The sequence below is a fragment of the Lepus europaeus genome, chromosome 18 (genome assembly GCF_033115175.1).
Source record: "Lepus europaeus isolate LE1 chromosome 18, mLepTim1.pri, whole genome shotgun sequence".
In the NCBI taxonomy this organism is placed as follows: Eukaryota; Metazoa; Chordata; class Mammalia; order Lagomorpha; family Leporidae; genus Lepus; species Lepus europaeus.
The window spans coordinates 65,575,956-65,587,174 of NC_084844.1; the positions used below are offsets into that span (position 1 = coordinate 65,575,956).

At 50.0% G+C, this 11,219-nt stretch overlaps 1 pseudogene; it reads left to right on the forward strand.

The window, feature by feature from the left end:
• The first annotated feature begins 1,709 nt into the window (after positions 1–1,709).
• LOC133746918 (nucleus accumbens-associated protein 1-like) lies at positions 1,710–6,444 on the forward strand (annotated as a pseudogene).
• Positions 6,445–11,219: the final 4,775 nt, after the last annotated feature.

The following is an 11,219-nucleotide window of genomic DNA, read 5'->3' on the forward strand; positions in this document are numbered from 1 at the left end:
ACAAACTGTGTGGCCACTTCTTTACCTTGTTATAGAAAGTTAGACATCAAGCTTATGTCAGTGATGCTACATACCAACATAAATGAGGTAGGATGGCAGTAAGAAGAGAGTGGGGGAGATATGCAGAGAAACGTCTCAAAGAAGGGAATTCTTCCTTATGTATTAATGATATCAGAAATGCCTTTAGGGGCAAGTATTTGGCCTATCAGTTAAGATGCCTACATCTCACATTGGAGTACCTAGATTTGATCCCTAGCTCCAGTTCCCGATTTCAGCTTCTAGCCAAGGTGGACCCTGGAAGACAGTGGTGATGCCCAAAGTACTTGAGTCCCTACCACCCATATTGGAGCTGTGGATTGAATTCCTGGCTACCAGCTTTAGGCTGGTCCAGGCCTGGCTGTGCAGGCATGTGGGGAATGGGCCAGTGGATGGGACATCTCTTTTTCTATCTCTGTTTCATTCTATATCTCTCTGTCTCTCAAGTAAATCAAGAAAAAAATCAAAAGAAATCACAGTAGACCACAGAATAGAAAATTTATTCACTTCAGATAATTTCACAGAGATTTCCTAGTACAGTGCCCTTTCCTCACCTCATTCCTAAATGTTGATCCTGTTTTAAAAAAACTACATAATGATCCACTATATTTTATAGTTTTATGAAATTAAAAACGAGGTAAAACATTCCATAAAGTTAAACTTATGCACATTTTCTTGATTGTTTTTATAAAAGAATAATTGAATTTCCCAACTTTAATGTGACCTTAGAAACTGCTAAATTTTAGTTTTGAAGGAAAAATATGTTTTTGTACAAAATCAGGCATTATATCGACAGTCCACAAGGTTTTTTTTAATTCAGTTCTTTATGTCTTTGTGGATATTGAGGTGGAATCTCAGGATTTCTCAGTTCAAACCTTAACCTAAAATCATCGTAACTTTAGCAGTCAGTCCCTCATGCAGGGAAGTGTTCTTTGCTTTTGTTCCAGTGGGGCCTCCTCATATGGGAACATGTTTCATCTAGACATATGAAGATATTTGTATTAGGCTGATAATTGTGCATTCTGTTTTTATATGTATTTAAAATGTGTAAGTGACGTGCCCTGATGTTTCATTATGGAGGGAAAAAAGCTTTAAATAAAAGTAAGTTTTAAAAATTCCTGGTACAGGAAACAAAGTTTCTAATTGCCTTTTAGAGACTCTGAGTTTCCTCATTACCTGTGTTTTAAGCTACACGAGGTAATTATAGATAACATCAGTGTTTAACCTGTTGATCTTGGCACCTGCACTCCTAACGTTGTAGCTTACCCATATCTGGTGCCACACTTTACAGTCTGATGCGGATTTACTTAATTTACACTTCTCATATTTCCATTAATTATAATTAGATATTCCTTCTCCTATTTGGATAGTATTTTTAAAATCGTACTTTTAAAATGGTATAAAAGTATATACATTAATTCAAATATTTTCTAGTCCTGTATTAGCACATAATGTAGTCATTTGTACATCATTTTTTAAAACAATTAAATTTAACAATGAGTGGCCGCCGCCGCTCCTGCTGAGGCGGAGGCCATGGGGGCCATGGAGGCGGAGGCCGAGGCCCCGGCACAGGGGACACCCGGAACACAGGCCGAGCTCAGCCACGCTGCGGAGCTGGTCGGAGCCCCCCCCTCCCAACCTGCTCAGAGCCTGGCCATGGCGCAGCCACCGCCATGGCGCAGAGCCTCCAGGTGGAGATCCCCAACTTCGGCCATGGCATCTTGGAGCACCTCAGCGAACAGCGGCTGCAGGGCCTGTCCTGTGAGGTGTTGGTGGTGATCAGGGGTCAGTCCTTCGAGGCCCACCGGGCTGGGCTGGTCGGCAGCAGCTCCTACTCCCGGGGCCTGTGCAACAGCAGCCGCAGCACCATGGTGGAGCTGCTGGTGGCCATGCAGCCGCAGTCTTTCCAGCAACCCCTGAGCTCCTGCTACACGGGTCGACTGAGCACGAACGTGGGGGACCAATTCCTGCTCACGGACATGGCGGGCTTCCTGCAGATCTAGGAGATCATGGAGAAAGGCGCCAAGTTCTTCCTGAAGGCGAGCTCCCGGAGCTGCGACTCCCAGGGCCTGCATGCAGAGGGGCGCCCTCATCCTAGCCACAGAGCCCCATGGCGCAGACTTCTGGCTGGCCGGCCTGCAGCTTGCCGCTGCCCCTCGTGTCGCAGGTCAGGACGGAGCAGCAGGAGTCGGACTAGGTGCAGTGCACGCCCGTGGCCAAGCTGCTGTGGGACGGTGGCTCCAAGGAGGCTGGGGGCTGCTGCGGCGGCAGTGGTGGTAACCGCAAGATGGCCAAGTTCTCCGTGCTGTACCTGGCGGCCAATTGGCAGCCCCCGCAGCGGGCCCGTGGTGGCTGCCGCGCAGCCCATGGGGGTGGCCCTGGCCGCGGGGGTGGGCGGGGCAGCTGGCGGGGGGGGGGGTGGTGGTGGTGGTGGCTGCAGCGGGCATGGGGAGTGGGCCCAGCACATCGGAGCGCAGGAGCCAGGGCACCTGGAGCGCCTACACCAGTGACAGCCCAGCTCCTACCAGGAGAAGGAGAGAAAAGGTTGAGGCCCTCCCGGAACCTGCAGTCAGATCCGGGTGCGGCAAGATTGGTGTTGCTTCTGGCCCAGCTCATCGACTAGATTGGCACCCGTTGACACCCTCAGCTCCAGGACGAGGGTGACCGCTCCAAGAAGCAGGAGCTGGTGACAGGCGCCAAGGTGTGTATCAGAGGGCGCAGCTAAGGAACCCGGCACCAGCTCTTGCTGTGGCCGCTCCTTGCCACCTTCTTTGACCTGAACGCACTGGCCCCCAGCTGTGGCTCCAGCAAACCACTGGACAGCTGCGCCCTGCACGCCAGAACTTCAAGGAGAGAGCGAGGAATGCCATCACGGCCGGCGTGTGCCCCAACGCATTCCGGGTCGTGCGCCAGAGCTGGATGCCCAAGCTGAAGCTGCTCACCCGAGGGCGCCCCTGCACTGCCTGCATCAGCGACTCGGGTAAGATGGAGCCAGAGGTGACAGGCGGGGAGTATGGCTTCCAGCAGGCCAGCTATGGGGCGAGGCAGCCCCTAGGCGAGGGAGGCCCTGCAGTAACTGTGCCCCACACCCCACCCAGGGGTGCCTTCACACTCCTCCACCCCATCTGGGGGCCATCACACTCCCCCACCCCACCCCGGGAGGGCCGTCACACTCCCCCACACCACCTGGGGGGGCCGCCACACTCCCCCACCCCACCCCTCTGTCCTGTCACACACACCTTGGTCAGGAGCTACTGTCTGTCACTCCCCAGGCCCCATGGGGGGCACTGCATGCTCCTGGGTCCCCCTCCCCTGTCCCAGCCCCTTCCCCAAGGTGAGCCGCTGGGTGGGACCGGGCAGGGGGCAGGTAGGCCCCGGTTTCCTTCTTCCACACAGGGCACCCCTTCCCTCACCCCAAGCGTTATGCCCCCCCCCCACAAATCCAGGCACGGGCAGGGGCCTGTCTGGCAGAAGTCCTTCCTCAGCCTCTGCTGGGATGGAAGGGGGCTCTCAGGACCCCTCCCCACCCCCACCCATCCCCCAGTGCTTCCAGGCCTCCAAAGCGCCTTCCTGCCTCCTCCTCAGTCCCTGAGCCTGGGTGCTGGGGCAGGAAGACTGCAGGCACTTCCAGTCGTACAGTGGAGCCAACAGGCTCAGAGCAATGCCACAAGCAGCCTAAGGTGGCTGGGGGTGGCAGCTCAGCACCTGCTCTCACCCCTCCACCCAGCCCGTGTCCCCTGGAGCTGCAGGGAGGGAGATCCTCAGCCAAGGATCCTCACCTTGGGCTAGCGGAGTGTGTGTGTGTGTGTGTGCATGCGTGCATGCAACTTGAATGAAGGTAAAAAGGGGCAGAGTGGGACTGGGGTTGGAATGGTGGGTAGGGAGCAGGCTGGGAGTGGTGGGGCTGCTGTCCTCCCCTCTGTTCCCCACCTCCCGCCCCTGCCCTGCCACTCCCCATCCCACCCTGGGACAGGGCCCCCCAGCCCCTTACCCATGTACATAACTTTTAAAAACATTTTCTAGATTTCCTTTTATTTTTCAAACCAACCAGATTGAGTCTGACTCCACCAGCCCACCTGCAGGTCCCCAGTGGGGGTGGGACACACTGTAGAAGGCAGGATATGGGGGTGGGGGGGCATGTGTTGAATAGGCAGGCAGAGTGCATGTGCTTGTGTGTGGAGTGTGGCTGCGTGTTCCTGACACGGGCCCCATTGGTCTGACCTGTTTCCCTCCCTCCCTCAACTTCCCCCCTCCAAGCTGTATTTCAAGGGAAGTCCCTGGCCTTGGCTGGTTGGGTGAGCCTGGTTCCCCCAGGGGCAGAGCAGGGTCTGCTTGGGCTGCTGGCAGAGTTTTTCTCTCTCACCATTCCTGTCATTCTCCTTGCCCAGGGCAAGTGTGTGTGTATGGGAGTGTGTGTATGTGTGCATGTGCACACGGAGGCTTCTTCTCCACCCCCACACCTCTCACCCCCCCATTACCAGCCTTTTTGCCCCCTGGCTCTGACTTCTGTGTACCCCTTGTGCCCGACGATCTCGCTTTCCAGGCGAAGCATTTTAGGAGAGGTTCCGGTGCGGGGGGGACCGGTGGGGGTCGCCCCACACTATACCCTTCCAACAGTGTCACCACCAGCCTGCTTTGGGGGGGAGTCATGGCGCTCTGTTCTCTCAGCTTGGCCTGCGCCTTAGCCCCCAGCCACCCCGAGTGTGTATGTGGGGGGAAAGTCGGCACCCCCTTGCTAAAGCACAAGCCCCTCAGTCCCCACCCCACCCCCGCCCCAGTGCTGAGCCCAAAGCACAATATCCTGGTCACTTGGCAAGCGTCTGGGGCCTGGAGGGGTGAGCGGGGGAATCCAGCCAATCAGAGGACAGTGGGCATGCCCAGGTGTGCCCCTCCTTCCAGGCCTAAGCAGGGGGACAGGCTCTCTGGAACCGGGGTCTCCTCCCTCCCCACCTTTTCCCACGGTGGGGGCCCTCTGCAGCGCCAGTGCCAGGTGGAAGAGCCCAGTGGTCTTCAGGGACACCGGGAGGTGGCACTGTCCCACCGGCGTGCTGAACGGATTCCCCAGAAGGAACTCCATCTTGCAGGAAAGCTCGGCGGCGGTCGGGGCGTCCAGTCTGCCCGCCGGGGTCTCCACTGTCCCCAGCCCCGGTCCCGACCTGAGGCTCGCCCCCGCCCTACCCCCAGGAATGCGGAGCCGCGGGCCCTTGGCCACTCCCCCTTGTCGCGTCTCTATTGGGCAACGCCTACACAGCCCTCATCCGATTGGCCTTCGCCTCCGAAAGAGAGGCTTTTCGTGTTGATTCGTCCATATACCGGTCAAGCTAGAGAATCCTTAGAATTATTGGATAAAGGACGAGTCAATCACTCAAACCAGGGCAAGGAAAGGAGGTGCATCCACGAATATCCCCGCCCACAGAAAGAGCTGATTGGGTAAATGTTTGTTTTCTCTAATCCTGGTTGGTGTGTTAGGATTTCCCCGCCCTGAGAACTGATCATGTGACGCGTCAACTTTCACCCAGAATGTCTACCTCTTAACTTCCCCTTAGCGACCGCGAGGCTGCGCTTGGTTCCCTAGCAACCGGGGGACACTGTTGCTGTGCTGACGGAGCCCGGAAGTTGGTGCCTGAGAGGAGAGGAGACCCGGGGCGGACAGCGCGGAGAGAGGTCGGTCCACTAGTGTGCTCCCCAGATAACCTCAAAAGCCCAGGTTTCCGGCGTGGGCGGTGGGGCCACGAGCACTCGAGACGGCACCCGCCCCATCCCAGGTGTGCATTGTGAGCAGGAAGCGGGAGCCAGGAGCTCCCGGGACTCGAACCCCAGCACCCCAGCACGAGATGTGGGTGCCCCAGCGGTGTCCTAAGGGCTGCCGAATCCCACGCCCACGCCTGGGCCCCTGCCACCCACGTGGGAGACCCGGATGGAGTCCAGACTCCTGGCTTTGGCCTGGCCCAGCGCTGGCTGTTGTGGCCATTTGGGAAGGGAACCAGTAGAAGAAGGATCGATTGATCGATTGATCTCTCTCTCTCCCTCTCTCTCGGTCTGTAACTGTGCCTCTCAAATAAATCAATCTTGAATAAAAACAGGGGAGACCTCAGCAGTGCCTGTCATGCAGGGAACATGAGCCGGCTGCACAACTCCATAGAGCCACGCGTGATGGACGACGAGATGCTGCAGCTGGCCGTGAGCGAGCAGGGGCCCCGCGAGGAGGCCTGGCAGCTGGCCAAGCAGGAAGGCATCCTCTTCAAAGAAGGGCACCCCGTCCCCACAGCGCCCCGCCACCCTCCAGCCCCCCGCCCCACCACGACAGCTCGCTCCCAGATTTACCTCCGGATTCAGCGCCAACGCGGCCTTCAGACAGCGCCCATGACTGTGGCCAGGGTGAGCGGCCAGGCCGGCCTCCCGCAGTAGGCAGCTGAGGGAGGATCCTGACGTGGACAGGAGGGCGGCCCGGGAGTGCTGCCGGGGTCACGGGGAGGGAAGCTTGTTGATTGGTCAGAGCAAGGTCAGAGGTTATGACCCCGGTGCTGTCACCACCAGGGCACCACACCCTTTTGGATGGCTTCTCTGCACCTACTCCAGAGCATTGCTAGTTATAACTGGAAGCTGAATTGCTGGGGTTAATGTAAAGCCTACGTTCATTCACTGACCTCAGCTGATTCTCTGAGTTACTGATGCAGCAATGTTCTCTACATTTAGCGGACTTTTTTTTTTTCTCAACTGTATCTGTGTTGTGGGCATAAAGTAAAAGAGGATAATTTCTCAAATAACAAAATTTTGGATAAACTCTTTTCTTTGAGTATAACAGCATCAAAATGCACAATTTTTGATGATATACTGTCTATTCCGCTGATAAAGCCCAACCAACTCTCAGCAGCTAAGCCACCATCAACATTTCCTCGACTCCATGATGGTAAGGATCACCTGGGTTGTGCCTGACTTCCTGTGTTGTTTTAATTATATTGATAGAGCACTCAGGCTTATAAAATAATTCAGAAATGCACTGGGAAAGTTACAGCAATTTTATTCCAGACAAAAGTAAACAAATCATTTTTCAAACTGCTTTCATCTTTAATTCCTGCACAAAAATACAAAACAGCAGTTTTTCCTTCTGGTATATTGGATGTTCTTTTTAAAATTATTTGTTCATTTGGGGCTGGCACCATGGGTCACTTGGTTAATCCTCAGCCTGCAGCACCGGCATCCCATTTAGGTGCCGGTTCTGGTCCCAGTTGCTCTTCCTCCAGTCCAGCTCTCTGCTGTGGCCTGGGAAGGCAGTGGAGGATGGTCCAGGTGCTTGGGCCCCTGCACCCGCATGGGAGACCAGGAGGAAGCACCTGGCCCCTGGCTTCCGATCGGTGCAGCGCCGGCCATAGCGGCCATTTGAGGAGTGAACCAATGGAAGGAACACCTTTCTCTCTCTCTCTCTTTCTCTCTCTCTCTCTCTGTCTGTCTCTCTCTCTCTCACAGTCTATAACTCTACTTGGAAAGGAAATAAAATTTCTAAAAAATTATTTGTTCATTTTTTTATTTCTACCGCTACTCTAAAGTCAATGATAACATCACAACTGTATAATGAATGCACTTAAAAACATGAAAGATACATTTCCATAACAAAAAGCATTCAATTACCATGAAAAATCTGTACACTCTAACAAGGATGAGAGAATGAAAGACATTAGGAAAAGTCAGTCTTCAAATATATGCCTAGCAAAACGCTCTCCTAAATAGTAAAGCCATTATTTAAGAACATGTACTTTTACATATCTGGACACCAGCTCCAATAAAATTAGGGGGAGAAGGGGGACAAAAGATGGCTAAGTCTCCCCAGGATTTCTTTTTTTTTACAGAAAAGTTTATTTACAGAGACCCTCCATCTGTCATTCCAGAAGTTCCCTTTCAAACTGGACGTCTTCTTTTTTTTAATAAAGCTTTTATTTAATAAATATAGATTTCATAGATACAGCTTTTGGAATATAGCAGTTCTTTCCCTCAAATTGGCCCTTCCACCTCCACTCTCATCCCACCTTCTACTCCCTCTCCCATCCCATTCTTAAGACACATTTTTAATTATTTTATGCAGAAGATCAACTCAATACTAAGTAAATATTTCAACAGCTTGCACCCACCCAGCCACCCACACACAACATATAAAGCACCATCTGAAGACAAGTTTTACTGTTAATTCTCATAGCACAACTCATTAAAAACAGAGGTCCTACATGGGGAGCAAATGCACAGTGACTCCTGTTTTGATTTAACAACTGACACTCTCATTTATCATGTCAGTGATCACCCGAGGCTCTTGTCACGGGCTTCCATGGCTATGGAAAGCCTTTTGAGTCCACAAACTCTGACATTATTTTGACAGGGCCATAATCAAAGTGGAAGTTCTCTCCTCCCTTCCGAGAAAGGTACCTCCTTCTTTGAGGGTCCCTTCTTTCCAATCTCCCCAGGATTTCCAGATAAAAACATGTTCACAGCTACACTTTTAAAACAAGCACTTGATTCCAAATCAAATGACCATTTCCAACAGATGACAATGATATGAAGCTGTTTCCTAGACAGAAATACTATGAAGCATTTCTTAGCAGCAGCTTAACAATCATATAGGTAAAATGCAGTGGTACCCCCCAGCCTACTCCCAGCCATTGGAAGCAGTACTTTCCCTGATACTGTCCTTCACATTGCTAAAACATCCTCAATTATCTGGAGTGATGTCATACTTGCATTATTTGAACTGCTTGTTTTCAGATGTGTAGACTTGTTAGAGCTGAGATTTTTGAATCAATATTTGTAACTTATTAGAGAAATAAAAATCTATTTACTATGCAATGCTTGGATTTCCTTAAGCAAATCTGAATAATGATTATAATAATGCTGATGGTTGGGATACCGTCACATTTTTCCCTTTGAAAATATGTAATCCATATTAACATTAAGTGGCAGGTTACAGTGTATACTTTATTATCAAGGCATGACTGTTTACATGCCTTCCTAGGGAAACAAAGTCATAATGACATTTCCTGCCAGTTTTATCACTGATAAGCTATAACAAAATTCACATAATGAGTACATTAAGTACATGATATTAAGCAAAAAGATAAAACCATTATAATTTTGCTAAAAAACACATTAAAAATGAGTGGTTAGATGAGCATGTTGTAGATCCCAAAGTTTATACTGTGATTCTGAACTGGCTTTTCAAAATGGAAGTTGTCTACATACAAGTTCTGTGATTATTTCTTATACTAGAAAGATCCAAATCAAATGCTGTAAGCTCCGCACCCCCCTTTTGTCAAAGATAAATATTCAGATAAACTGGAAGTCCCATTTACTGAAGTGCATCTGCTACCCACGCCTGCTGTAGCCCTGAAACTCAGAGCTTTCCAGGAAAGTGGCAGTTACACATGCTTATTTCACTCGCTCACTCACTGTCTATGCTAAGAGTCACACACAACACTGGAGCTCTTAAACCAAATACTTTATACAGTGAACCACAGAAAAAACAATCCTTAATAGACCTTGAAATCTTGAGAGAGTCAAGATGATCTCATTAACTTTAAATACTAAAAATGTAAAGGGTCCATACAAACTAAGAGTTGTAGTAAATGTATGAAGGACCCTAATCCCCGCTGGGCCCTTTAGATTGCGACCCCAGACTCAAAAATCCTCAGACCAGACGATGCAAATGCAAGAGGCGGCTTTATTTCACGAGCGCTCGCGGACGTTGTCTCCAGACCCAACTCAACGGGAGGCAGGAGAGAGGCGTGCGTAGTAGTGTCTGGGGGGCGCTTATATACCTGGGAGATAGCAGAAGCGGGGATACAGAAGCAGAAAAAAGCGTGGTTACAGGGTTTGGATAAGACAATGGGGTGGGGGCATGCAGAAAATACCTTGCATACTTTTGCCGTCTGCCGGACCCACAGATAAGGGGCGGTTGGGTGCTTCCCATGCCTTTATCTGGCGCCGTTATCTCAAACCGCAGCTGCCTGCCCTTGACTCATGGTTTCGGCCCAATTTCCAGGGACTGTTTTACTAGAGTTCCCTAAGATAGTGCTGGGGTAGTTAAAATGGCGTGACCATTGTCAGGGTTGTTCACTTCCTAGTTTTTTAGCAGGTAAATTTTCAGAAGTCCTTCATGTATACTTTCTAATATTCACTTGCTGTGCTATTAAAAGTCTCTCTGAGAGAAGCAGATATCCCCTCCCACCCCTTCACAGGTCTTTGGTCAACTTATTCAAAAGTAAAAGTTGCAGGACTGTAAAATTTCATGAAATTTGTGTTTTATTTAGAAGCTAAATTACTTATTATGTTGCATTATTATTGCACTCATATATTGCCTGGAATATGTCTCCAGCAACTCAGAAATAGTGATTGCAACAAAAGTAAGGTAAGTAGGTCAGGGCCAGTGATGTAGTGCAGTGGGTTAATGCCCTGGGCTGAAGTGCCAGCACCCCACATGGGTGCCAGTTCAAGACCCGGCTGCTCCACTTATGATCCAGCTCTCTGCTACAGCCTGGGAAAGCAGTAGAAGATGGCCCAAGACCTTGGGCCCCTGCACCCATGTGGGAAACCCAGAAGAAGCTTCTGGCTCCTGGTTTTGGATCAGCGCAGCTCTGGCCAATGCGACCAATTGGGGAGTGAACCATCGGATGGAAAACCTCTCTCTCTCTCTCTCTCTCTCTGCCTCTCCTCTCTCTGTGTAACTCTGAATTTCAAATAAATAAATAAATAAATAAATCTTTTAAAAAAAGGTAAATAGGTCTACAAAGCATTTTATTTCTTTATAAGGGACTTTCATAGAGGACATAAAATAACTGCAATTCAAATCAAATTTATATGCTTAACAATGGTTTAAACCTTATATAAAATTATATCTAACATTTACCCCTATAAATCTGTAAGGAGTCAGAAAACAATTTATAGGACACAATGTCTTGACTGGTTGCATTCCACTTTCAAATCACTCTGAGACAAAACAGCATTTTCCCAAGAGTTAAAGAAAAATAGATTTTATAAAAGGGATCCTTTTAAATGACTGAATACATCATTTCTGTTACTGACAGAAACAGGTTATACTTTTCCCCCACCACTCTGATGAAAGGAATAATTCTTTCAACTAAAAAATGCTACATATTCAACACTACAGGAATTATCAGTAGGCATTCTTTCTTCTTAATCTG